Genomic DNA, 26,102 nt, shown 5'->3' on the forward strand with positions numbered 1-26,102 from the left:
GTCCGTTTTCTGGATGGCTAGCAGCTTTGCTCAACAAAAAGATGACTATCTAAACATAACTTAAAAAAACACAAACTCACAATTTTAATACTGTGTGTCCAATTTGGGTTATCTAATTTAAATATCCAATACCAATGGGGAGACCTAGCAGGACCCTGCAGGGCACACACCCCCTCCCCCCCAAACCTCTGCCTCTTGTTTTTAGAAAAGATGAAATTTCCCAGGCCTCTCTGAGTCATAAAAGAGCAGGCTCAAGCAGTTGATGATTAGGACAATAAAGTCACAGATTCATTATCAGATGCACATTCCTGAGATGTTTTACAGACACTATACTTGCTACCAGAGGGAAAAAGGTAAACTGTGTGATGACCAGATCTCTTCCTTAGCCTCCCCTTCAGTAATCTCTTGAATTTCTCTGTTAGAAATTCAAGGCTGTTGCCTCCAGGATCATACCCCTGTCCCTCCCTTGAATAGAAACAAATTACTCCTATCTAAGTCACAGGAGAAAGCTGCAAAAAAGAAAAAAACAGAAACTGGTGAGAACCAACTAGGCCCAATATGGCAGAGGATTTGACTTCCAGTAGACCTTGAGCCTCATTATAATTCATTAGCATACTAAATGACACACCCACCAGCACCAGGACAGTTGACAGTTGCCATGACAACAGCCAGAATATCCTGCATAAGGACTGGAAAAAGTGATTGACTCCAACACACCTGGAAGGAGGACATGAGGGGAGAAGTCTCCAGGAAAAGCCCCGGTGCCCCTCCCTGGAGATGTAGCTCTCTCATCCTGTTAGCTACCTGGGCTAACAGTTCCCCACTGGAGCACTTCTCTTCTCTTTTCCCCCACTCAAACACTTTCTTTCCCTTTTCTCTTTTGAGCAATAAAGGTGTCTTTCACTTTGTCTTTCTGCTTCTGCTGAGAATTCCTCCTCAACTGGTGGGCAAGGACCCACACTTTTGGTGGGCTCTCTAATTTGGGAATCTCTCTATCTGCTAACAAAGGCATTCACTGTATGATTTTACATTTTATAAAAAGCTTTGCAAGACACTGGGAAAGTAGTCCTCCTTGGATTTTTCAGTGTTCCTGCAGGGTTCTGGCCTCCTGAACAATGGAAATTGACATGCTAAAAATAGACACTGTGTCCTTTTGTCCTCTGGAAGCATTTGCTCTTTCACATTTTCAGTGCACTTTGCACAGAGGTGTGGGTTTGCATTTCACAGGGGCTGGATCCCTGGGCTGTTCCTTTACATTCACATTCAAAATGGTTGTAAACTAGGGACCTTCTTCTTCTTGCCTCGGAGATTTGTTTTCATTAAGGAGGTACAGTTTCTCTGTCTCTCAAGTGGGAGAGGAGTGTAACTGTATATCAGTCACTTTGTAAACTCAGAATTTCAGATTCCTCTCCTGTAGTATAAGAAAACCACTTTTTTGTATGGGTGGCTAACCATCGGCCTCTCATTGCATCTTTCTGAGAGTGGGGTATGGAAAACTGATGTGGTCATTGCTGTAATTAATAATAGTCTGATTCTAATCTGGAACCCTTATGTTTGCTTTCAGAATAACATAAATAACTATCAGTGTCAATGCTTTATCCGATGCTGCTCACCATCTACAAACATCTTTGTCCTTATCATCCATCATCAGCAATGAAAACTGAGAGAACAAAGACACTTCAAAGCTTTCACAATCATCTAATGTATTATTATAAAGTCTTAAGTCACTGAAGCCAGATTTATTACTAACAAGTACAAAAAGTTTTTCTCAAGGATAAAGTATGGACTCCTTGTGTGACCTTTAGCTAAAAATTGGAAGTAACTGATTTAAGACTCCTTTTTTTATCTTACTGGAAAGAGCCTCATCAGATCCTGTTAACACAAACTCTGCACTAAAAATCTGAGGAACTGACACTTAAGTTCATGTCTCTTGCTAAAAAGTATTGACTCCTGGGCCCATGAATCTTGGTTAAAAAGATATTATGTTTGTACTTCCAGAACTTCAGTGCTGGCAAGAGAACCTGATAACAAAGAATCTTGAATCAAGTAGCATAATGTTAAATATTCTAGGACCAGCACCATGCAAATGTCAGAAGCCAATGATTGCCACACCTTAAACAAATAAAAAACCCATTCTCTCTTTTTTTCCATAATTCTGTTTTCCCTCTCTATTAATTTCAAATTCATTTTATCTTGAGTTGTTTACATGTTGCAACATTCAGACAAAAGGGTATGACTTAATGGACTTTTGTGAGTTTCACTCCTTCCATATTAGCAAATACACCTTCAAACTAGAAAGTCTCTTTCATACTGTTTTTGGGATCACATAAATATGTTAAGAAGTAACACTTTATTTTTTGTTTCTCCACATATTTCTAATATATTTTTTGCATGAGAACTTTAATTTCTATATTAGCTTCCTAAGAGCTATATATTAAATAGATCACAAGGGATTTCCATCCTCTCCATTTCTTTGGGCAGACAATATGTGTCTTGAACAGGAGATATGAAAAGAACAGAAAATTATGATTTTTAAAGAGTTTTGGTTATCTCAGTAACAGTGGATTAACTTGAAAACATGTGTAAGTTTAATCTTACTGCAGAGTGATTTAACAGGGGCATTATACCGATTAATATTTGCAGCAGAGAGAGTTTTATTTTTTTAATTTTTTTTATTGTAGTATAGTCAGTTTACAGTGTTGTGTCAATTTCCAGTGTACAGCATAATGCTTCAGTCATACATGAACATATATATTTTCATCTTCATATTTTTCAACATAAGTTACTATAATATATTGAATATCTTTCCCTGTGCTATACAGTAGGAACTTGTTGTTTATCTATTTTATGTGTATTAGTACCTGCAAATCTCGAACTCCCAATTTTTCCCTTCCCACCCCATTACCCCACTGGTAACCATAAGTTTGTTTTCTATGTCTGTGAGTCTGTTTCTGTTTTGTGAATAAGTTTGTCTTTTTTTTTTTTTCTTTAAAGATCCCAAGTGTAAGTGATATCATATGGTATTTTTCTTTCTCTTTCTGGCTTGTTTGTCTTAGAATGACAATCTCCAGGTCCATCCATGTTGCTGCAAATGGCATTATTTTATCATTTTTTATGGCTGAGTAGTATTCCATTGTATAAATATACCACAACTTCTTTATCCAGTCATCTGTCAAGGACATTTAGGTTGTTCAGAGATAGTTTTAAAAAATGCAATGTTCCCTGAAGACAGAAAGTCTGTGCCAATGCATGAAACTCCAAAGAGATCTGTATATAAGCTGTGTTATAACACATTCCTTTATTTCATTTTCATCAATGGAAAATTAGAAAACATTGACAGAAAATGATTAATTCTTCCAGTTTGTGCATTTGTTTGTTTGTTTTAGAGTTAGAATTTAAAGAAAATGCTGTTACTCTCAATCAATTTCTTAGTAGAGGATCAGAATTCATTAATAGTATAACTAATTAAGGTATCTAATTATTTTAACTGGTGGGTCCATGTTAATTTTGGAGCATAAAAATCATTATCAAAGTTCTATTGACATAAACTCTGACATTCTTTGTTAAATTTTGCCCTTATTTTAAATGGTAATTCCACATGGATGCAGATTTTTTAGACTGTGAATATATACAGCATTTATTCTACTCTTTTTAGAAAGTGTTATTTTTTATATCATGAAAATCTGAAACAGTATGAACATGGTCAGTCTGATTTGATGATTCTTACATAAATAGGCCTCTACAATGTATATCAATTTTATTAAGAATAAATGTAAGCAGAATAATCAATAGTGTCTGTTAATTTATTATTCAAATAGCATTTATTAGATGCTTGTTACATATTAGATACAAAGAGTATTTTAAAATGAATAGTATTTGATTACTACCAATTATCTCATTCACAGAAGTGTCCAGTGAGGTTATAAAATAGGAAAATGGGTCAAGGATCAAATGATTAGTTTCTAAACTTTTACCTTTGGTTTATATTGATATATCTCAGCTATCTGTAACAAACCAGTTATGTATTGGATATTTTCCTTAGAATCTGTGAGTAATATTGTTACTTTGGTTGAGAACTGACCTGTAAACTCCTTTATAGAGTTATAAATATTTTGTTATTTTGCAGCATGGACCTCCCCCCAACCCCAATCTGCATTCAGATGTTGAAGCTGATGACACATCACCCACCAAGAGAATCTGACAGAAGGTCCTCATACCAGGGACACCTGGGGAAATCAGTTTGTGCAAACAGGTAAGAGGTGGCTTGGGCAAAGCAGAGGGGATGGGTTTATAGCTAGTAAAAGGTGTAACCAGGGGAATGTTCTGACACCCAGTCAGGAGGTGTGTGAGATTTAAATTTCCCACCTGCTCCAAAGGAGAAGGTGTGTGCTGGCTCTTGCATCAGCTTGTCCAGAGTGGGACCAAAGGGAAAAAAGACTAAGGGTTAAAAAGAAGTCAACAAACATCATAAATGTGGTCATCTGTAAAATGTATGTGATGAATCGTCTTTAGGCTAAATGATTTTTAGCCTATTTTTGGAAAGTACTATAGCATCTCAAAAAGAATGTAAGCTTTAGGATAAAGCAGAACTAGGATTTGATTTCATTCTCTGCTTTAAAGTATCATGTGGTTTTCACTAAGTCATTTTACACTTGTTGGATTCAGAAATTTTTTTGTTTGTTTTGTTTTGTTTTTCTTTAAAACTGAGTTAATTCTTAATCTGTATTGTGGCTTTAACCCTCATGGTAAAGACAAGGTAGTACACATCAAGCAGTTTGACAAATATTTTACTTTTTGTTTTATTTTCTTGAAATAATATGAGTAACTACGATTCTTGATACGTGTTTCCAAAGAAGACCTTTGTAGGAATTCAGTGAAGCTCAGTATTTCATGAGTTATACTATGTGGGTTTCCTGCTCTATACGTTAATGGGACTTCCTGAATGAAACCAATCTGTTTGGGTAGATGGTGCAGGAAGTTAACTTTGTCTTATTAGATATGTCTAGGTAGGGATAAAGAGAAAGGCTGGAAAATGCGAGGGCTGCAGAGGAAAATGTTAATACTGAATTCTTAGACCCTAGAACTTCCGCAAATAGGTTTTGAGAATAACCAGGAAATATTAGATTTTAGATGTTGCATGATCAAATCTTTTTAATTATTAGTATAGGAATGTATCTTGAGTAAAGAGTTTTAATATATGAGTTTTTAATGAAATTTTTTTAAGGAGACATTTAATGTGCTTTTTGGTAAAAGTATATTACTTTCTCTTTATAAATTACAAAATGTTTTTAGCAGACACAATTGTCATTGTGAATATATTCAAGTAAAATTATACTAGAAAAATGAGGATTTTTCATTCCAAAATTTATTTAAATATTTTTCTCTTTTGTGCATTGTTCTAAAGGTTATTCCTAAAGTCATTTCAAAGACTTCTTTCTAATATCTGCCATGCACTAGGATATAAATAGTATTCAACAAAGCAGCACAGTTAAAACACAAATATTTAATATCAGGGAAACCAAAGTACAAAATACATGTTGTATTTCAGCACATATTCAGGGAACATCTTGTATTCAGATAATAAATTTCACATTTAAAATTATTTACTATGGAAATTAGAGGTATAGAGTAAATAGCTTTCTTCTCTTTAAGTAATGGTTTAAGCATTTCTTGAAAATGTTATAGGCTTTTAAAAATTTAATGACTTTTTCCATTTTATATTAAAAATCAACTTCAATATTGCAAAGATGTTAGAGAGTCAAATATGCATGTAAATTATATAAAATTGGACAGCTAGTCTGTGTAAAGAAGTTAATGATTGCTAATATTTGAGCTATAAAGACTTTAAATGATCAGCACAGTTGCCGTATAATTAACTGAAATTACTTTAATAAAACCAGTAATTGATTTTGAAACTAGAGCAGTATATTTAAAAATCTACATGGTATTCAGTGTATGTACTATTATTATATTAAAATCAAGACTTTGTTGAAGAGGTCTTGATAGGGAAAAATCATGAAAAAAATATATGTATGTGACAAATAAAATACTCTTAATGGTCTACATATAAGGACAATTTGATATTCTCTCAGGATAGGAAACTCTTATTTTAAGATGTTGCCAATAGATGCAACTGGTGTTCCAGGTTCTTATCCCATCCCAGAAAGAATTCAGAGACAAGACTTAGAGGTTAAAAAAGGTAAAGTGAGGATTTATTAAAGGATGGATAGTACACTCTCAGGGGAGAGCGGGCAGGCTCAGGTGAGCGGCTGCCCCGAGTTTCTTTAGCAAGTTAGTTACATAGGGTGTAAAAATGAATGGGCGGAATATTCATAGGGGAGGAACGGGTTTGAGGGTAGTATTCCCTGATTATCATCCCAACTCCACCTTCCCATAGGGAGGAGGGATTTTTGTCCTTATTTAGTCTGGATTGAAAGTGTCATGGCAACAGTGCATGATGGGTACTTCTGATCTGCAAGGCTAATTTTATTGAAATGAGGGCATAATGAACAAAAGGTTACATTAGGACACTAGAAATTCTTGCCTTTTCTCACCTTTGTTCTTCTCCAGGCCACTTGTCATCCCAAAAGGCATGATCCCTTACCAGCCCCAAGGTTCCTGCTTTTCTTTCTCTGCCCAAGGACCCCTGCTGCTCACATGATGTGTGGTTTCCTGCATTTGGCCTGTGCCCCTCCTTTCTGCCCAATTCCTGCCATTTGGTCTGTGTCCCCCATTCTCTACTCATATCTAGCTATCTGCCTGCTCTAGCAAAACTAATCATTGTGCATTTCCTTTCTGAGAAACTAAAATACCAAAGAGAAATGTAAATACTTTTTCTTGCAAGATTTAGTCAATGCAAGTGTCTTATTACCTATATTTACTTAGGCTTTGATTATGCAACACTCCTCACCTGTGTTCAGCTTAGGATAGCATCTAAGCCTTTCTCCGTGCCAGCCCTTTGTATCTGGCATCCCGGCTTGGGCTCAGGGAGGCAGGGAGGACACAGTAGCCAAGAGCATAGTTCTTACTGCAGGAAAGAGCAGACAGCTAAACTGATCACCCAAGGATCCTTCACCCCAACCCAGGCTCACACACTGTGTAAAACAAATTTCTGTATAAAATTATTTTAGGTGGGAAAAAAATATCTGGAAGAATTTTATTTCAAACTATTAAACTTAACTGTCTTGGGAAGTGAGGAGCTTGAAGGGGACTATTGATGAATTTTACTTTCTCCTTTATATAGGTTTTATGTTAAAAATTACAATGATTATAATATGTATTATTTTCATCCTTCAAAAACAAAGAATAGAAACATAGTTTTGAAAGGTCAGAATAATCCCAGTAGAATTGTATACAGGATGCCATCGTCTCTCACATAGAATTTCTGCACCACCTACATTACAGTTCCTGGGCTTTGATATGATGACAAGGCTGAGTACAAAGAAGTCTATGAAAGAGGCTGTTCTTGAAAAACTCACAGTATAAATTAGAGAATATACAAATATGATATTTTTCTTATACCTCCAAGTAATGAGATTGAGTATTCCAATTAAAACTCAAAGAAATATGAAGAGAAATTAAGATAGAAGAGGACAGAGTAAGAATGTGATAGAAGAATTATGACCCTGTGGATACAGACCATGTGAAGTGGCAGAATTACTGGGGGCTCGTAAAGTAGTTATTAGGTCAGAATGAACCAGAGGAGTAAAATGCATCTAGGAAAATGTAGACTCAGAGAAAGCAATAACAATTCAGGTCTATTTTATTTAAAAGAAACAGAATTCAAGGTTTTCGTAAATGTTGTCTTCTTTGGTTCTAAGAAAGAAATCGCATCTGTGGGTTTTGCATGTATATATTTGTACAGATTAAATATGTATCTATATCTCTTTCACTGTATAATGTTTATCACAATCAAATAGAATAGTGAATGTCTAAATATATTAATGTGAAAACAACCAAGAATTTTATATTTATAAACAGCATAAAGGTGTGTAATCCTGATTTATGGTCTCTCATATTATGGTAAGTTCTTGAATTATGCAAGGATACTTTAGCACACTGAACTATGTAAGTATAATAAAAGAGTAAAATTTTAAAAGAAGCATGGATAAAGAAATCTGTCAGTTAATCATTTATAGAGAATAAAAGTTGCTATGTCTCTATAAGTAACTCACTGTAAAAACTTCTAACCAGGCCAGTTTTGAGTTTAAGACATTGAGGAGAAAATTGAGCTGTTCAAAAAAGTTAAAATAATTTACTCAACTTTGTATGATAGACAAATAGAATCTGTCTCTTGGTTAAGTTTCAAATAGAAAGAACTCATACCGATCTTTCTCAAACTCTACCAAAAGACTGAAGAAGAGGGAACTCTCCCAAACTCATTCTCTGAATCCACCATTACTTGACACCAAATCCAAAGATACTGCCAAAAAAGAAAATTACAGGCCAATATCGTGATGAACATAGATGCAAAACTTCTCAACAAAATATTAGTAAACAAAATCCAACAACACGTGTAAAAGATCATACACGATGATGAAGTTGGATTCATCCCAGGGACACAAGGATGTTTCAACATATGCAAATCAATCAATGTGATACATCATATCCACCAAAGAAAGGACAAAATTCACATGATCAAATAAGTATGTATACTGGAAGCTGTCATTAAGATGAGAATATTGAAAAAATATTCCATTTGCTGTTAGCTGAAGATATGTTGATGTTCATATAGCCATTGTTAAAAATGTATAGCTTAGAAAATACACAGCATGTGGGTACTCACTAAGAAGACATAAACTAGTTAGAAATTAAAACATGCACATTATTTAGCAAACACCATGTGTAGCGAGTATTAAGCATGATTTTCCCACTAAAACTTTAATATGGTTATTTTTAGGAATGCATCGGCTTTCATAGTATCTGCATTCTGGTGGCAGTAGCAATTTATCCTGCTTGTGTCAGTTCTCTTGCTTTAGTAAAATGTACATTTACTGATTCTATTAATGTTTAATTATTACAAATGTTATGTTTTATCTCTTAATAACTAAATAGATCACTCAATCAACTATATTTATTTAGAACCTACCGTGCACAAATACTCTACGCTTTACATAGCAATGAATGAAATATAGATGGTACCTGCTCCTGCTGGCTTCCTATTTTAACTAAAACAGCTCCATTTAAAGTGGTGTGCAATTGTATAATGTCAGGTTCATTGATTCTATGTTAGAATTTCACCATTTACACAAATTTGCAGTGTTGTAGAACATATAAAAATTGGAAGTGATGATAAAATTATTTAAAGTTTTCGATAATGATAACGTGGAGTGCCTCTGAGGTGTGCTGTGTTACAACATACTGATCTCTGGGGTTCACAGATAAAGTTGTTCTATGGTCATATACGACTTCCAGCAAGCCAGCTTTAACTGATAAGATACCTTTTATATTTTTCCTAAACAGTAGGCAAAGGAGAACAAGCATTTATTAATATCCTCTTTTTTCCTGGGTGAGATGATATAAAAGAATACTGAGTGCTTGCTAGGAGAGACAGCTGTGAGAAAGAGGAAGTATTAAGTTGGGCAGAGTTTGATGAAAATAGTAATTTAAATTCATTGAGCATTACAGAGTGCCAAGAAACACTGTAAAAAACCTTTAATCTCTATCTGCATCTCCATGACTCAATTAACTAGTCCAAAATCACAGAGACATCAATTCAGAGCCAGGATTTAAACATCAGCAATATGGCCATCAAGTTTTCTTTTCACATAGTCTTATTATGGCCCTCAGATTGGAAACTGTTTCTTGGATCCCAGAAAGACGGCCAGAGAGAACATCCTTAGGGTATTTGCTTGCAGGCAAACAGTCAATAAATAGTAAATGATGCATCACATCTTACAAGGACTAGATTTGCTGACCTCTAAAATTCCTTCCAATTGCAGCATTAGATGATTCCATAAAGGTTGAGTTCATGAATTTCACGTGACTGCTCAGCCCAGACCCAAGATACATTGAAAAGTTGCAATGTGGAAAGAGACCAGTAGTGCCTGCTCTACAGAGAACAAAACAGGTTTGAGGGAGTCCATTTCCAGCAGAAGAGTCCAAGGGCTGAGAAGCACACCCGCAGACACTTAGCTGTCAGTGGAACCCACGTAATAGATTACCTTCTACTGCTTGGTCTCTGTTCTCCGAATCCAGTTTTCCTGACCTGCTACCCACGTGAGTGGCCATGGCAACTTTTCTTTTCATCTAATCAATTTAATATATTTTGCATGCTTTAGGTGACAAAGTCCCAGAGGAGCTGTTTGCATGATGTTGTGACCCATTGCTAAATCTAGGACAGGGATTAATTTGGTAACTTTGTATTGCAAACCCATATTTAGGTAACAGGATGACATATAAATACTTCTAAGAGAATAGTTATGTCATTGTGTATATATGCACACATATACATGTCTATAATATACACATATGTAAGTTATGTTTTCTTTAGTCAACATTTCTGAGGATTTATGCCTGGGCTGACGGCTTCTCAGAGCTTTCTGAGGGACTGCTCCAAAGTGGCAAGGGAGAAACCAAGATATACGAGTTTTTGCAACAAAGACCAGGTAGTTGGAACATCGAAAGATAACTGTTAATTAACATAAACCAGGTATCTCAAGTTAAGGAATTTAGTGCTTTTCTACGTACAGGAAGGTGCAAAGCTCTGGGCTCACTGAAAGCATCCCTTTCATGTGCACCTTAGCCATCTAGAGCCAGCTTCCTGCTCTTTCCCATCCTGAGTTCCCTCTGGGGGGGCACCGTTGTGGGTGGCAGCAGAGGCTGGACGGCCCGCCTTTCTGCATCCTCAATTCCCTCTGCTCACTGGGAGGGCGGGGGGAGGGCGTGGAAGTAGCAGCTGATGATTTGATGGCCACAGCATTCTTTGTTTACTGATATGACTGGCAATGTTTTTTGTTCACACTGGTGACTTCATCTTAGTATCACATTTCAGGACCTTCAAAAACATTTGCAACTATTAAAAGGAATAGTATCAAAGCAGACAAATACCCACAAGCCTTCCTGTTCAGCAGGTACTGATTAGCATCCAGTTGGGATGATTGGAAAAAAAAAAGCTAGCTTATATATGTTATCTCCAAAACTCACTGTGAACATGCCTCTCTTGCCTGCATCACATTACTCTACCCATCTCTGTTTTTAATCTGCTCATCTTGAACTGCTGTTGTGCAAATTTAAGCACCCTGCATCTTCCAGCAGGCTACCCTTGCAAAAACTGGCTGGATTTGGCCATACGAGTTGCCTAGAAATACAGAGGTGAAGATGCCCCTGGGAGGCAGTCCTCAAACAATGGGTAACAGGGGCTTTGCATAAGAATTTCAGCATCTCTAATTTTAAATGGAACATTCTGAGAGGTGTTCTGACTCTTCAAATGTCCAGAGGGAATTTAGAGTTAAAGCCTACAGCAATGAACTTGATAATGCACCCTTGTATGAGCTTTTACTCCTTCCTTCTTTCTCATGTCATGTTTTCTTAAAACTGTACCTGAGTACTTGTTTCTGGGTCCATTTTAAGGGATTCCAAGCTAAGATACTCACTCTAGTTGTTCAATACAATAAAAACTAATCATTCAGTGGCAGTTTTAAGAATCAGTCCAGAGGCTATGTCTCAAAATCTTTGCAAATAAGTTCATCTCATCTCTGCTATGTAATTCACAATTTCGTGAGCTCAACTTGCATGCGTACTGAAACAGAATTACAGCTGTTAGAAAAGGCTTGGCACTCCCTGCAAATTAGGAGCCAAACATTTAGATTCTTCAAAAAAAAAAAAAAAATTGGTGGTATCACCTGCACCATGTGACTTTGTTTCCAACCAATTAATAAGGAATCTCTACTTCAGGTCATTAGCAAACATGTCAGTTTCAAAATTTTGTCATAACTTAACCCTAAAAAATTTGACTAAGGCAATTGATGTAAGGAATATTAGTGCTGAAAGACATGTTAATCATTCGCAGTCCTACGTAACTGAATTTTATGTCAGATCCATTATTTATCCTGAATTCATTCTCCATTTACCTTGGGAATGGAAAACCAGAAAGTTCTTGCCTCAGATACATTTTTGTACAACTTAGAAATAGCTTCCATAAACCATGAGTTGACATGACTAACTTTATCTTTGTGATTCATACAAAAAATTAGAAAATAAATAAGTCTTCGTCTTTTTTAAAATGGTTATGAAAGATTATCCTTCATATTATCCAATAGTCCTTATAAAAACTTCTCCCAGATAAATTAGCTAAGAATTGAGTGTGAATAAAAATTTGAAGAACTATCTTCATAAACTAATAAGCAACTTTTCATTCATGAATGAAATTTTAGTAGACTTTCTTTCTCTTTTTATATTTCCAGTTAGGCAGCCAGAAGTAAATTTTATTCTTAGTGGTAATTTTTTCAGTATTAAGTGTTCAGTGTAAGTGCTTTCTACTCACAGTGCGGAAGTGTTTTCTTTACTTTAATGATGTATTTTTAATGTCACATTAAACAATTATTGGAATAATAGCTAGTTGGGATCAGAACAAAAATGTGTTCAGTTTTATTCCTCCATCACATCAGCAAAACATAAGATTTGAAGAGTGTTTCTTTGCTTCCTTCCCTCACATTTATATTAAGAAAACACAATTCTCCAAGGATATAATGAATTTGGACTTCCCCAGTTGAAATTTCATTTTTTATAAAAATCAACAAGTATGTTCCCTCTCTCCTCCCCATTTTGCACATTATTGTAATTTCACATCTAAATTTTAGATAGTCTCTTAAAAGCCCTTCGTTTAAATCAGTTGATAAAGTGATAGAGATTTACCGCTACCATTTTCTTTTTCTGCTACCCATTTAGTAATTTCTCCTATTCATCTTCTATTTTATTAGATTGTTAGGGAAAATATAAAATCTAAAACAACATGGTCTGTCATACTTTCTTTTATCTACTGACCCTAGATTCAGGTTCCTTGCATGTTTAGGGAATACAGAATGGCTGCCCATAGCGATAGAATCCATGATAACGATACTGAATGTTGCTTTTGATGTGCATTTGGGAGGAAGCTTGTAATTTTTAATGAAAATATCAATCCTACGTTGGCAAGACTGAAAAGCAAAAAACTCTAAGAAAGGAACAGTAATATCTTTGCTCATCTACAGAGTATGATCTCCAGGCAGGCAAATGCTATTCTTTTACTTTTATCCTATTTTCACTCTTGGTGTTATAATGGATATAATATAGGAGTCAATGGACTTCCCTTTTCTTTGTAGGAGAAAATTTTTATTACTGATTTAATTGTGCCAAAACGCACTCATGTCATAAGCTCAGTTTTTTGTTTTTTTTTTAAATGGGTGTTTGTTCTTTTGAAAGGGGATACACTGGAGGAGGAAAAAAACTTTTTTAAATGTTTCTCACACTGCTTGAGTCAGGAAGTAAAACAAGACTACAATAATAGTTGGAAAAGAGTATTTTGGTTGTTTACCTTAGCTCTTCCGTAGAAATTCCATTTCTCCTCTGAATCCTGGAGTCATTACAGAATTCCTCATCTACTGCAGATCATCCGATGGCTTTCTTATCTCCTTCTCTAACCTGCCAGAGGTGTATCTTTATCAGTTGTAGAGGCAAAAATTTAAAACCATGCTGTTGTCACAACTTACACCTGAGTACAATCGCTGCTCTTACCTGTACTGCTACTGAATGTCTTAGACCCATTTCTGAGACTACTGCCACTGCCACCAAGTAGTCCCCAGGCATTACAGAGAAATAGCTTGTATTGTTCTTACTAACTCTTATTTCATCCCTGTTTCTAAATACATCCCTAAGGATGAGGTCAGAGGTCTAAGAGAAATTGAAAACCCTTTGCTCTGTCAGAATCATACTTCACTTCTAACACATTGTTGAACCAAAATCTGTATGTGATTCCCCTTCCTCCATTAAATCTCCTTAAGATGCTTCTCTATTCATTGTGAAAATAAAATTACTTGTTAAATGTAGAAACTAAGTTCTCTGTGCTTGATCTTCTGATCGTCTATCTAGATTAAAAATTTTGCATTGTTCAGTGAACAAAACTTTGGCTCAAAACGAGACTGCTTTCTCTTCTTTAATATCTTGTGACATGGAAGATTGAAATTTAAGCCCATAGTTCTTGACCTGAGGTGATCATAAAACTGAATCGAAGTTCCAGTAGAAGTCACTGAAGAGCTTTAAAGTCTTTGTTCTGCTCTCTCCGATTCTTACTCAGATTCCCCACAGGTGCTTTTCTACAGGGTTTTCTCTACGAAATTGTGAATTTAATGAGAATTTTCATGACAGATTCTTATTCACCACTGAATTTCCAAAAGCCTAGGACAGTGCTTGATCCATCTACATATGAAATAAATGTGAGTTGAATAAATGTATAGCAGTGTTATAATGGGACCTCTGCTTTGTACTTATAATTATCAATAGCAAGATTTCTCAACCATGTCACAATTGTTTTGTGTTGTGAGGGGATGCTCTGTGATTTGCAGAATATATAGTAGCCTTCCTGAACTCTACCTAACTGAAAAACATCTCCCAGGAGATAAAGTCACCCTAAGTTGAGAATCACTAATCTGTACATAGAGTTACATCAACGTCTCTATTTATCTACCATGTGCCTAGTCCATTTACACAGCCAGGAGTTTACAACTGTAATGACTTTTACTGCTGTTAGTGTTATCTTTCTCTTGATGAAAGATTTATTGTCTTTCAGAAATTTTTGTTCGTTCTATTTGAAGACTTTTTGGAGATGATTGAAAACAAGTTGCATAGTGTTTCTTTGTAACAATCCATTTCATAAATTGCTGTATTTCAGAAACAACTCTCTTTGGAAAAAACAAAATTAGAATTATTCTCTTACTAAAAAAAACATTAACAGCAATTATAAAATAGTAATGTGAGCGAGAGCGAATATCACGTAGGGGATTAGTATACTCAATAATCAGATTATGTCCCTGTTAATCTTTAGACTAAATATTTAGTCTATATTGGACTCTCCCTCTGTCATTCTCTAAATAAAGACTGTTTATTTCAGTTAACAATACAAAAATCTTCCTTACAAACTTACAGTTTTTAAGGGGCATGATTTTCTGTTTTGTATAACTTCAAAGAATTGAGAACCAGATTATAGTTTTTGCTTCTTCACTGGTTTAAAATTTTGTCAATTGTTAAATTCCTAGGGCAGCTGATCTACTATCAGTGACATACAGTGATTAAATAATTTGCAGGCTACCTTTTATTTTGAACACTTAAATTACATGAGCTGTAGAGTTCCACTTCTGGAATTGGGCATGAAGATCTCTGTGGCCCACTCTCCAGCAAATCAAGTATAATGAGTGAGAAGTATTTTAAAAAGTAAAAAATTATTTGGAAATTGTCCCCAGGACATACAGCAAATGAAGAAGCATTTACTCAGGAAATTCTACTACACCTCAGTATGAATTGCAAGAGACAGTAGCATTTGAATTGCAAATTTCTCTCTCTCTCCCCCCAACTTTCCCCACCTTGCACACAGTGTGACAGAAAATCCAATCCAGACAGGAGCAGCCAAGAACACAGAGCTCCCTCTCCTCATAGTCAAGGGCTACAGTATCTCCCCAGGAGGGGCAGTCTGCCCGTACTTCTCATCTCTCCAGAGGAGGCTAAATTCCAGATGAGTATATCTGAGAGTTGGGGGACTCTGTATTGCAACCAGCCTCCAGTTACAGGACAGTTTTTATCTCAAGTGCATCATGCTGAGAATACTAGGGCCAATCACCCTTGCCACAGCTTGTTTATATGGAGGGAATTGGGTGTTGAGATCACATGGCAAAAACATTTTCTTTCTCTAGTTTTTTTTTTTTAAATTTTCTTCACCTTATTAAAAATGAGATTGGTCCTAAAACATTATGTTCAAATACTTCTTCTGCAAATCACTCCTTTAATTTCACTTTATTTTTTGAGCTGATCTCAAGCTCTTCACTTATACTTGTATTTGCACTCAGACAGACCATGCATGCTAACACAGAGTTGGACAGCTGCATTCACAGTACCACAGCACAGTACAGATCTGGTTGGTTTCTGCTAAAATAGCTTCATATGTATAATCAATTCCACATATAGTTTCCTTTGCGATGACATCTGATTTAGATTCAAATGTAGATTTAAATGTGTTTTTTCTAATGTTATTTAAAAAACTGAAAGGTGACCATAAATAGATCATAAATTACAAATATCATTTTTTTGCAAGTAGGGAAAGCTGATGACTCCATGCCTGCAAAACAGTTGAGAAAGCAGGAAAATAATAAAGAATCTATTGATGGACTCTAAATTTTTCATGCAAGGAAACATCACTCTAGAGCACAATGAAAGGAAATTCAAAATTCTCTTATTTGAGTCCATAGGTCTTTTTTTTCTTTTTAAGTAAAAAGCAGAATGTATTCCTCAACAATTGAAAATTAGGAGATAGCTAAACAGATATATATTTATTTTAAGGTGAAAGTCTATCACAATATTAGAACATGGAGATAAAATAGTTTTAATGAATCTGAAAAGCATTTTCAGTGTGAAAATTGTACAGCATCAGAAATTTGCTGAATATTAGGAAAGCAGTGTTTAGAAGGGATGGATTTCCAGTATAATCAACATTAAAGGAAACTAGCATTTTTAACCTATATCTGCCCCAATTTTGTTTTCTTTTTAATATAATTGCATTTCTTGTCTCTCCCAGTTGCTTTTCACTTTCTTCCTCCACCTATTTTATTTCCATATACACATTGAAGGGCCTGCATTTTTTTTTTCCTTCTTGGCTTAGTGATTTTAACAACACATATAAAGGTTGTGTGTTCATTTTGTGAATTTTACCTGTATAGAGTAGCTGCTTAATATCTCTGGGGAGGCAGAGAGAAGGCCAAGTGAGGAAAAGGGGAGGGAAGGAGAAAGAGAGAGGTTTGTTTGACTAGAGCTCAGTGATTATATCATGGTGCTAAATCCTTATTTCAATACAGCTTTCTGTAATTGGAGTCAAAAATTCATCTGCTCTCAGCATCTTTACCACTAAGCATTTGTGGGTATTGTTTCTAGGATAACAATGTTCTTTACAATGCTGGGTCCATATAAGGCAGAGTTATGGGAGAATGTCTTCAGTGAAGGAGGCTTTCTGCACATATAAAGAGGAAGGCTTCAACTGGAGAGCACTTCCAAAAATATATGTCGTGGATCAGCATCCTGTTTATTTTCTTTCCAACTAGCTTGCCCCCCTTCCCATGATCCACAAAACACGGACAAAATTCCTTTTGATATGGTGTTCCCTGGGAAGTTGTTTCCGCTGATTTTCATGAATGCTTGGGGACATGAACACTGAACATTTTTATTAAGTTCAGAAGTTTACTTGTCGTTATTATTGATACAGATATTTAAAATGTTATTTTGAGAAGATCCAATTCAGCAAATGGTACAGAAACATATAAAATAGATTCCATGGGCCGATTAGCCTTTAATGAAGCACAGCTAAGCCGAATAAGTTGTAACAACATTTCCCTGTAGCCATATTTCGAAGGGTGGGGAGAAGGAGCAGCGATCAACACAAAACAACACAACAGATTCAGAGTCACAGTAACTGCCTTAGGAATATTTCTCCTGGGAAAAATACTCCTGGCCACTGCTAATTGCAACATTCCTTTTGATCTCTTTTCAATAGTAGTGTGATCAGGTTCACGAACTCTTGATTTTAAGTACAGTGTTGCACACCTCACTTGCAATTTATCATTCTCAGTATTTGCTATCATTTGTCTAATTTGGTCTCATCCAAATAATAATCCTGCTCATTCAGAGAATTCAAAGCAAATTATTCTCATTTGGATAAATTTCTCTTATTTAATTAAAAGATCATGTTTTTTTATTTTGAATTTTCACGTGGAATAAAAATTAAAATGAGCAATAATGAAAACACTGACGTTAAAAACTCAATTCTGTACATAGTGAAAACACAGTCTGAGGTCACACAAGGTGTATAACAGGATGCAAAAAAGTGCAAGTATTAGGGTCAGACTTACCTGAAGTTTAAATGTCCATTTTTATCTATATGGAGAACTGGAAAAAGTTACTTAACATCTTCCATATGTGAGTTTCTTAATTTAAATTGTGCTGAAGATATTTACACTACTGGCTTGTTGTGAGGATTTGTTTATTCAATACATATTTATTAAGAGTCTATTATATGCCTAGTACAGGTCTAGCTAGTGGGCATATAAAAGCAAATACACATAAGTTCTCAAAGAGCTTACAGTCTAGAGCAGCGAGAAACACAAATGCAAACAAATCCATAGACTAACGTGAGAAGAGCAGCTGTGCTTGAAATACACACGGGGTTCAGTAGATTGATGAAGGAGGGTTCATTAGGTCTAAAAGAGCTCTCAGAATAAATGACGTATCTTCCAGCAGACAAAGATTAAACGGGCCACAATTAGAAACCTGCTGAATCTGAGTTGTACTTGAAAATGGCAGTTAGCGTTCATAGCGCACAACTTCACAGCGTGGCCAGGAGATGGAGTTGGGATAACTTACAGATTTTAGTGTCAGCAGTCAGCCCCCAGCGTGGGATGGGGTGGCACAAGCAGCAAAGAGGACTTGACTCCAAGACTTGTGTGAGAACGATCAGGGACAAAGAGAACTTCAGAGACTTCCCATATCCCAAAGCAAAGGTGGTGAGAAAGGAGGAGTATGCAAGTGAAGGGTTGATGAGTAAGAACAAATACCAAGGTTCAGAGCATGGACCCCCACCCCCAACCCTGTGCCATGCACATGCCCTTGAAATACTACTAAAGTGGAAAGAGGGTAAGCATGTGGAGGGGCAGCAACCATGTACTTACGGAAAATTATTTCCACCATAAACCTCCCATAAGCAGGTGGGTGTCAGTCATGCCTCTGATAAAGATCCCAGATCCTTTTTTTTTAATAAATGGAAACTTTGGACCGTCCTACAGTGAAATGTCATTATATTTCATATCATGCCCCTTTCAATTAAACAGGCCTTTTGGATTATCCCAGATGGGTTGGGAAGAGTGCAGAGAGACCGCCAGGACTTTTTTCATTTAGCATTTTTATGTATTATGCTAACAAGTCTGAATCATTTCCCCTGCTAAGAGAAGTAAACATCTCAGTTTTCAAATAACCTAGCAAAAGGATTTTTATGTAAATGAGTAATTATCTTTCCAAAGCTGGCGAGCAGAGTAAGAGGTCAATGAGAAAACCTGCTGTAATTTAGATTCCCACCTTGCTTTTCAGAAGCCACATGTGTAACTGATGATTCCTGTGGGAAAGGACAGAAAGACCGAGTCCATAACTCTGCGTCTGGAGCCCAGACTTTGGAAATGACTGTTTAATTTGTTTCAGGCTTAAAAATAGTTTTGACATTTTGGATAAACTATCAAGCAAAAATTTTATAACATTTACCTTTTACTCTAATGTTAAACAAATAGATCTAAAGCAGTTTTAAGAAGTTTAAAGTCACAGAATTACCTAGCAAATCTAAGTCATGTAAGTAGATTCTAATAAAAATAAGATTGAAGAGTTACAGATTAAACAAAAGGCAGATATATGTATGCATGTATATATTTATATGTTACACATACACTTTTTTTTCACCCCAAAACAAGGCTGGGTTCACAGATATTCTGTGCTGGTGCAGGCAGTTCAGTCACCTCTTCGCAGTGGACTGGTCGGTCATTGGCTCACATAAAACTGTAACACTTGAGCAAAAATTGGACACAGTTTTCCTCATTTAATCTCCAAATGTTTGTGTGTGTTGTCACTGCACTGGTGTGATATTTGCTCTTTTAGGCAGAAATGTAGGTGAGTTACACAGTGGCTGTTTCCCTTCAGATAATGTGATTTGAGGGTATTTTTGTTTTCCTACTTTGATGGCTTATGCATAGCATTTGGAATGAAGTGTTTTAGGAGCCATCTATCTGCGGTTTGATTTTCTTTTGTTTTTATTGTTAGGAGGTTTTAATGAAGCCCTCATACCTCATCCTTCCCCCACAAAACAACTTAGCTATAAATGGGACCTTTTGTTGATAACTCCATGCAGACCTTAGCTACATAATTCTTTTGTTGGATTACTTTGTACAAAATTAATGTTGTTATTTAACTTCATGCTGTAATTATGGTTATTTAAAAAATTTCTGCTTTTCTCTGACTGACAGCACCAAAAGAGATGTAAAAATCATCAACCTGTGACTCCTTTATTGAGTTTTAGAAGCAATAAAGGCTTTAAATCTGGGAAGTAGTGGTAAAAGCTGCAATGATTCTGCTTTTATGAAGAAATTCTTCCCTTAGCCCTGCTAGTATAATAGAAAATAAATGACCTTCCTTCCTTCCTTCCTTTCTATTTATCTTTTTTTTTTTTTTTTTCTTTTTGTGAGTCTCTTCTCTTTAAAATCTTCTTTGAGGAATTCAGCCTCTATCATTAGTTTCTGGCTCTTAAATTACTTTGAGATACTCAAAAGATTTCCAGCATCAGCATTGACAAAACTGAAGTATTTTGAAGTTGGACCCTAGACATGACATGTGAAGGCTGAGTACCCTACTGAAGGGGAAAAGAATGAATGAAAATAAAGTTACTTTGTTTGCTTCATTTATATTTATATTTATATTTATATTTATATTTATATTTAAAATTAAACATTAGGGTCCCTTTTTCTTACACTTGGTGTAATGTTCTATAGTTAAATTTGGCACTCAGTATAGGACTGCTAAAGACATGTGTCATCTGAAATCTCTGTCCTCTGAAAACCTATGGTTTCTTTTCCAATAATGAAGCTTAGATTTTATTTATGTGAGAATAATCTTTTGATTTTAATGAATATTCTTTATGATAAAAGCATTTGATAAATGATAAATTAGCTAAAAAACTTAATGTAAGTTGTAATTTCAGTTGCTATCCTATTTTCATGCCAGTTTATCCCCAATTAATTTGGACAGATAATTTTTTTTCCCTTAAGAAATATAGAACATTAGGCTTCATGTTTCTTAGAAGACCCATGCTCCTTGGCCCACCAGCTTTGACTGCTCAGTGCTCTGTTCTTCCTATTTGACCTAAAACATCATCTTTAGCATAAATTATAATTATTGGTAGTTGAAGGTGGGTAGCCAGGGAAAAAAATTCTAGGTCCCAGGCCCACAATCAGCCCAGTCATAGTCACTAGGGATGGATGAGTGAGCACAAATTCCTGCCCAAGGAGGCCAGTGCATCTCTTCTTTCTGCTGGAACCTCCAGGTCTCAGAGCAAGGATGGTGGCTCTGTGGGACTCATAGTGCTGGAGCTATAAAGGGATATTTTCAGGCCTCCTTGGTTACAAAACACTCTTGAGCCTTGAATGAAATTATTTTTAGCTTGGCATAATCGTCCCAAAAGAACATTGTGAATGTGGAGAGATGGTTTTGAAACGTCCTTAGTTTTGAGGACTCGTATACTTCTCAGCAAGTCTCACAGGATGCCCCAGTTATCTGAGGAACTCCATCACTTTGCCCCATTGAAACCTCACTTCCTTTCAGAAGCAGTCATTTGGATTTGTTCCTCTCCTGTGAGGACAGTCCTGGCTGATGTCTAGCTGCATGGGACTCTTGCTTGGTATTTCATATGGAAATTTCAGTGCAAAGAGATCAGGCTGGTAAGAGAAAATGAGAAGATATATTTGTTCAGTGAGACATTAGATGCCTTTCTTACTATTTGTGTAACTGTCTAGTGTGCCTCTTATTTCTGTCCAGAGAATAAACCAAACGCCATACTTGCACCAGTAAGAGTTGCACACAATGAGAAAATAAGCCATCTTATGCCTCTATTGGTAATTGACTCCTCCACCATCCTCTTGTAGAACAACAAAATTGCTGCTGCCAGCCTACCTTTTCACAGGTAGAGGGCTCCCTCCTGTGGGCAAGTAGCTGAAGCAGTATCCATGGCAACAGACAACTCCAAGCCCTGACATCAAACACTGGCTGAGAAACTCTCAAAATCATGTTAGAAAAAATAGAAAATGGAAGAAAATCTAGGAAAGAGAAAAGTGAACCTGGAAAAGAATGGTGATAGGGATTCAAAAAATCAATAGAATAACTGCTAGAAGGAAGGAGGAATCAGATAGGACCAGATACGTGTATTGATGTACGTACATCATTTATTGATCAATTAATAATTGATTATGTACATCAACTAGATAATGGAAAAGGAATGGAGGGGGAGGAGAAGGGAAGAGTGCGGTGACATGTTAGAATAATATATCGTAAAATCTATAACCATGACACACTCAGTCATCCAAACACATGATGAAAAGGATTTTTAAAAAAGTGATGGTTAGTACAGTGAATACATTAAATATTTAATAACTGCCAGCATTTGTATAGTGCTCTCCAGGTTATGGACCACTGTCTCATGCTAACCACTCATATTCCTCGCGTAAACTCAGAAATATTCTCACATTTAACATTGGTGTTACAGTCATTGCACATATTTACTGACAAGACTGAGGCACTGAGAATAATTGCAGCTTCTATTTTAAAATGTCATAACAAGTGATAATTATTATGATCTTATCAGGAACTGTGTTCCAGATTTACTAGATTATCTATTTAAATCCTTTGGAAAAGCTAATAAAATATAGCAAATGGAAAGAGTCATAATGGAGGAGGATGTGCGGCATGTGTGATATCCAGCAAGGAGGTCTGTCACGAGGAGAGATTAGATGTGTAGCGGGAAAATTAAGGTAGAGAAAAAACAAGGGCTTAAAACAAGGAGGGCATTATGGGCCATTGTAAATTCTTCCCTTCGCTCTAAGCAACTGTAAAATCTTTGAAGGGTTATGTGAAGAGTAGTGACATGACATGATGCACATTTGAAAAAGAATCTTTCTTCTGCTACATGAAACATAGATCATAGGTGTCAAGTCTAGACACCTGGGTACCACGTTGAAGGAAGGATACTGAAAAATCCCGGTGAATGGTAACGGCAGCTCGGGCAGGAGCACCTGTGGTGTAGCACAGAGGGGATCATTTTCTAGATGTGTTTTGAAGGTACAGACAGCAGGATTTGCTAATGGATTAGATGTAGAATATGAGAAGAGGAGAGAGGAAAAGGATTACTTAAAATTGGTGAGCTTGAAGCCCTTAAAACGGAGTTTCCATTTACTGAGACAGGGAAACAATCCAGGCAGTGGTTTTTAGGAAATCAATAGTTCCTCTTTTTCTTTTGGCATATTAACTAGTTCTTTATTACACATATGTCTTAGTGTGGGATACTCAAAAATCAGAGCCTGCAGCAGACTTTTGCCTGTGAACATGTTTTTAGGGAGTATGATGATTGAGAAGCAAATATGAGGGGAAGAGAAAGACAGGAAGGAACAAGAGCAAGTATCAGGCGCACAGCTGAGGTGGCTGCTTACTGGATGGAGCACAAAAAATAGCTCAGTTGCACAGGATTTCCAGCAGGTCATATAAAGTAAAGCACCAGAGACAGGAAGTCCAGGAGGAGGAAAGGAAAGGGGATTTATCAATCAGCTCCCCAGTTCTCATCAGATTCACCTTGAGGACAGTAACTGTTCCACATGTTCACATTTGGTGTTTGTGCACACTGAGACCACGTTGGCTTACGCCTCAGTGGTAGTGTGGAGGTCCTTTAGATACACAAACTTGGGAAGACAGGCCTAGATATATAAATTCAAGTCAGAGTTCATAAATGAAAAAGCTGATAGATTTGACTACATACACCCAGTCATTTCTGTGGCTAACACAAAGGCAGAAAACCAAGAAAAGAGGTTGAGAAAAATATTTGCAGCACAAAATACCAAGTTTTAATTACCTTCATCCATAAAGAGTTCATGTGAATTAATTAAAAATTGAAAATACCCCTCAATAGAAAAAAAGAAGAAAATAAAAAGTAAATACAAATTGAAAAATTAGTATATGAAAAAAGATTCTATTTGTACCCACCTGGGCATGTATCATGTCGTCAGCCTCAGCATTAGAACCAGATGTCATGGATTACTTAAATGTTAGATTTTGGATGAAGGAAATTATATGCTTTCATATTTTAAGTAGTTGATAAAATATCACATAAAAATGAATTATGATAAATTACTGGGCATGTGGGAAGTTATTTTCTTAAAAATATCAAATAAAAAAACTTCATAGTTCTTTAATGTATTTTTAAATAATTGCATGTGTAGCCTTAATAATAGGGTATGTGTGTTTTGTTTTTCATCACTGAATTCTCAGAAAGGCTTTTTAATTGTGACCTTCAGAGATTTGACTTTGAAAGACTGCTGGATAAGGCACTTTACATTGCCAATTCATTTTTCTCTTTGTTTCAAACTAAAATATATGTAACTTGGTCAAAACCCCATTTTAAAATTGTGAACATAGTGCAATTAACTCAGTTTAGTTCAGTATTTATTGAGCACATGATGTTTTTGCTTTAAAATATTTTCAAAAGCATTGCTACCAAGAATATTATTTTAACTTTGGCCTTTGCTACCAGCCCGGACATGAGCTAGTAAACCACTTCACTTTCTGTACTTCAGTTTCCTCACCCAAAAACTGGAAATAATAACACTACCTAACTCAGGACTTGGCATTTGGCACAGAATAAATAGTATGAACTCTTATATCTTCAGAATATTTAATAATGTGCATACTCTAAGCCTAGCCCATAAAAGATGCTCATAAAAAGTAACTTACTCTGGTTTTCTGACTTGGAAATGGACCAAGATGTAATTATAACTATTTCATTGACACACAAAGTAGGGCTACCTGCAATTTCTGCCCTTGGAGTAGTTTCAACATCTCAAATTTCTAAAACCCTGTATCCATCCAGAAACAGAATTGATAAGGGTGATATCACACAGTGTCTGTGTTAAAACATACTCTAATATTTAACAGGCGTTTCTTATAGTGAAGTAAACTTCTTCCTTTCCTTCTCCCTCCAAGATGTATTCTTCTCATATTGGAAAGAATACTGTCTCTTATAATATATTTCCGAAAATTCGGCCATTGGCTTCAGGTAGACCAGTCCTGGCCCACTCATTTTATTTAGGCAGTGGGGAAGTAGAAAACAGTTGAGCACTTGATTCTGCAGAGCTGTGTACTCATTATAAATACTGACCCAGCAAGGGCTTGCCAGGACTAACTCAGTGTATAGGATGATTCATCTTTGGACATTTTTTGTTTTTTGCTGCTTTGAGTTTCTTCAGGAGAAAGAGCTCTTCTTAAAGTAAAAGAGAGTCAAAGTGTCAGAAAATATGAGGGGATTAGTTTGAGTGCATCGTGGTATGTGATTTAAATATTCTCACTTTTCTCCTGATTTTCAGAGCCCAATTAAATAGAAATAATTTCAAAAATGGAGGGAGGATATCCTTGTACTCTGATATGCCAGTGGGAGGACATGGAAACCAAGAATTAGATGAGGATATAGGATTATATGTGGGTTGCATGTGCAGGAAGAAGCAGACTATATTCATATGGTCAGTATAAGGCACTGGAGATGATTTTAGATCTTGAACCATGCAGCCTGTTTTGCACTAATGAGAAATGTTAAAGCACCAATTTGAGAGAGTCTTCCATTCTGGGAATAGAAAAAATAGCACAGAAGGGCACTTTGCAGGGATTTGTAAGGATTATTGTATAGAAATCTAGCAGAGAGATTGAGGTGGGAGGACTCCCCTTTCTATGACTTTCTAAAAGAATCAAGAAGGATTTCAGAGAAAATACTCTTTTTTTTTTTTTTAACTGAAGTACAGTCAGTTACAAAGAGAGTGGGAAGGGATAAATTTGGGTGTTTTAGATTTGCAAATGTTAGACACTATATATAAAAATAGATTAAAAATCAAGTTTTTTCTATATAGCACAGGGAGCTATATTCAATACCTTAGTATAGCCTTTAATGAAAAATAATGTGAGAATGAATATGTTCTTATCACTTTGTGAGTAGGGCCAGTAAAGTACCATTTCTTACTGTTGCTACGTCTCTACTGAAATTGAAGTTTGGAGCTCCCCAGTAAGTGTGAATTACTTTAAAAATTTATGAA

The 26,102-nt window shown here is 35.9% G+C and overlaps 1 long non-coding RNA gene across 2 annotated transcripts in view; it reads left to right on the forward strand.

Moving 5' to 3' along the window:
- LOC141577571 (uncharacterized) overlaps nucleotides 1-26,102 on the forward strand; it is a 539,399-nt gene that overhangs the window by 341,702 nt on the left and 171,595 nt on the right. For both annotated transcript variants that reach the window (XR_012506837.1, XR_012506838.1), the window contains exon 3: nucleotides 4,127-4,252. This is a non-coding gene — a long non-coding RNA (uncharacterized LOC141577571). The remainder of the gene's footprint in view (nucleotides 1-4,126; nucleotides 4,253-26,102) is intronic.

The sequence above is a fragment of the Camelus bactrianus genome, chromosome 4 (genome assembly GCF_048773025.1).
Source record: "Camelus bactrianus isolate YW-2024 breed Bactrian camel chromosome 4, ASM4877302v1, whole genome shotgun sequence".
Lineage (NCBI taxonomy): Eukaryota > Metazoa > Chordata > Mammalia > Artiodactyla > Camelidae > Camelus > Camelus bactrianus.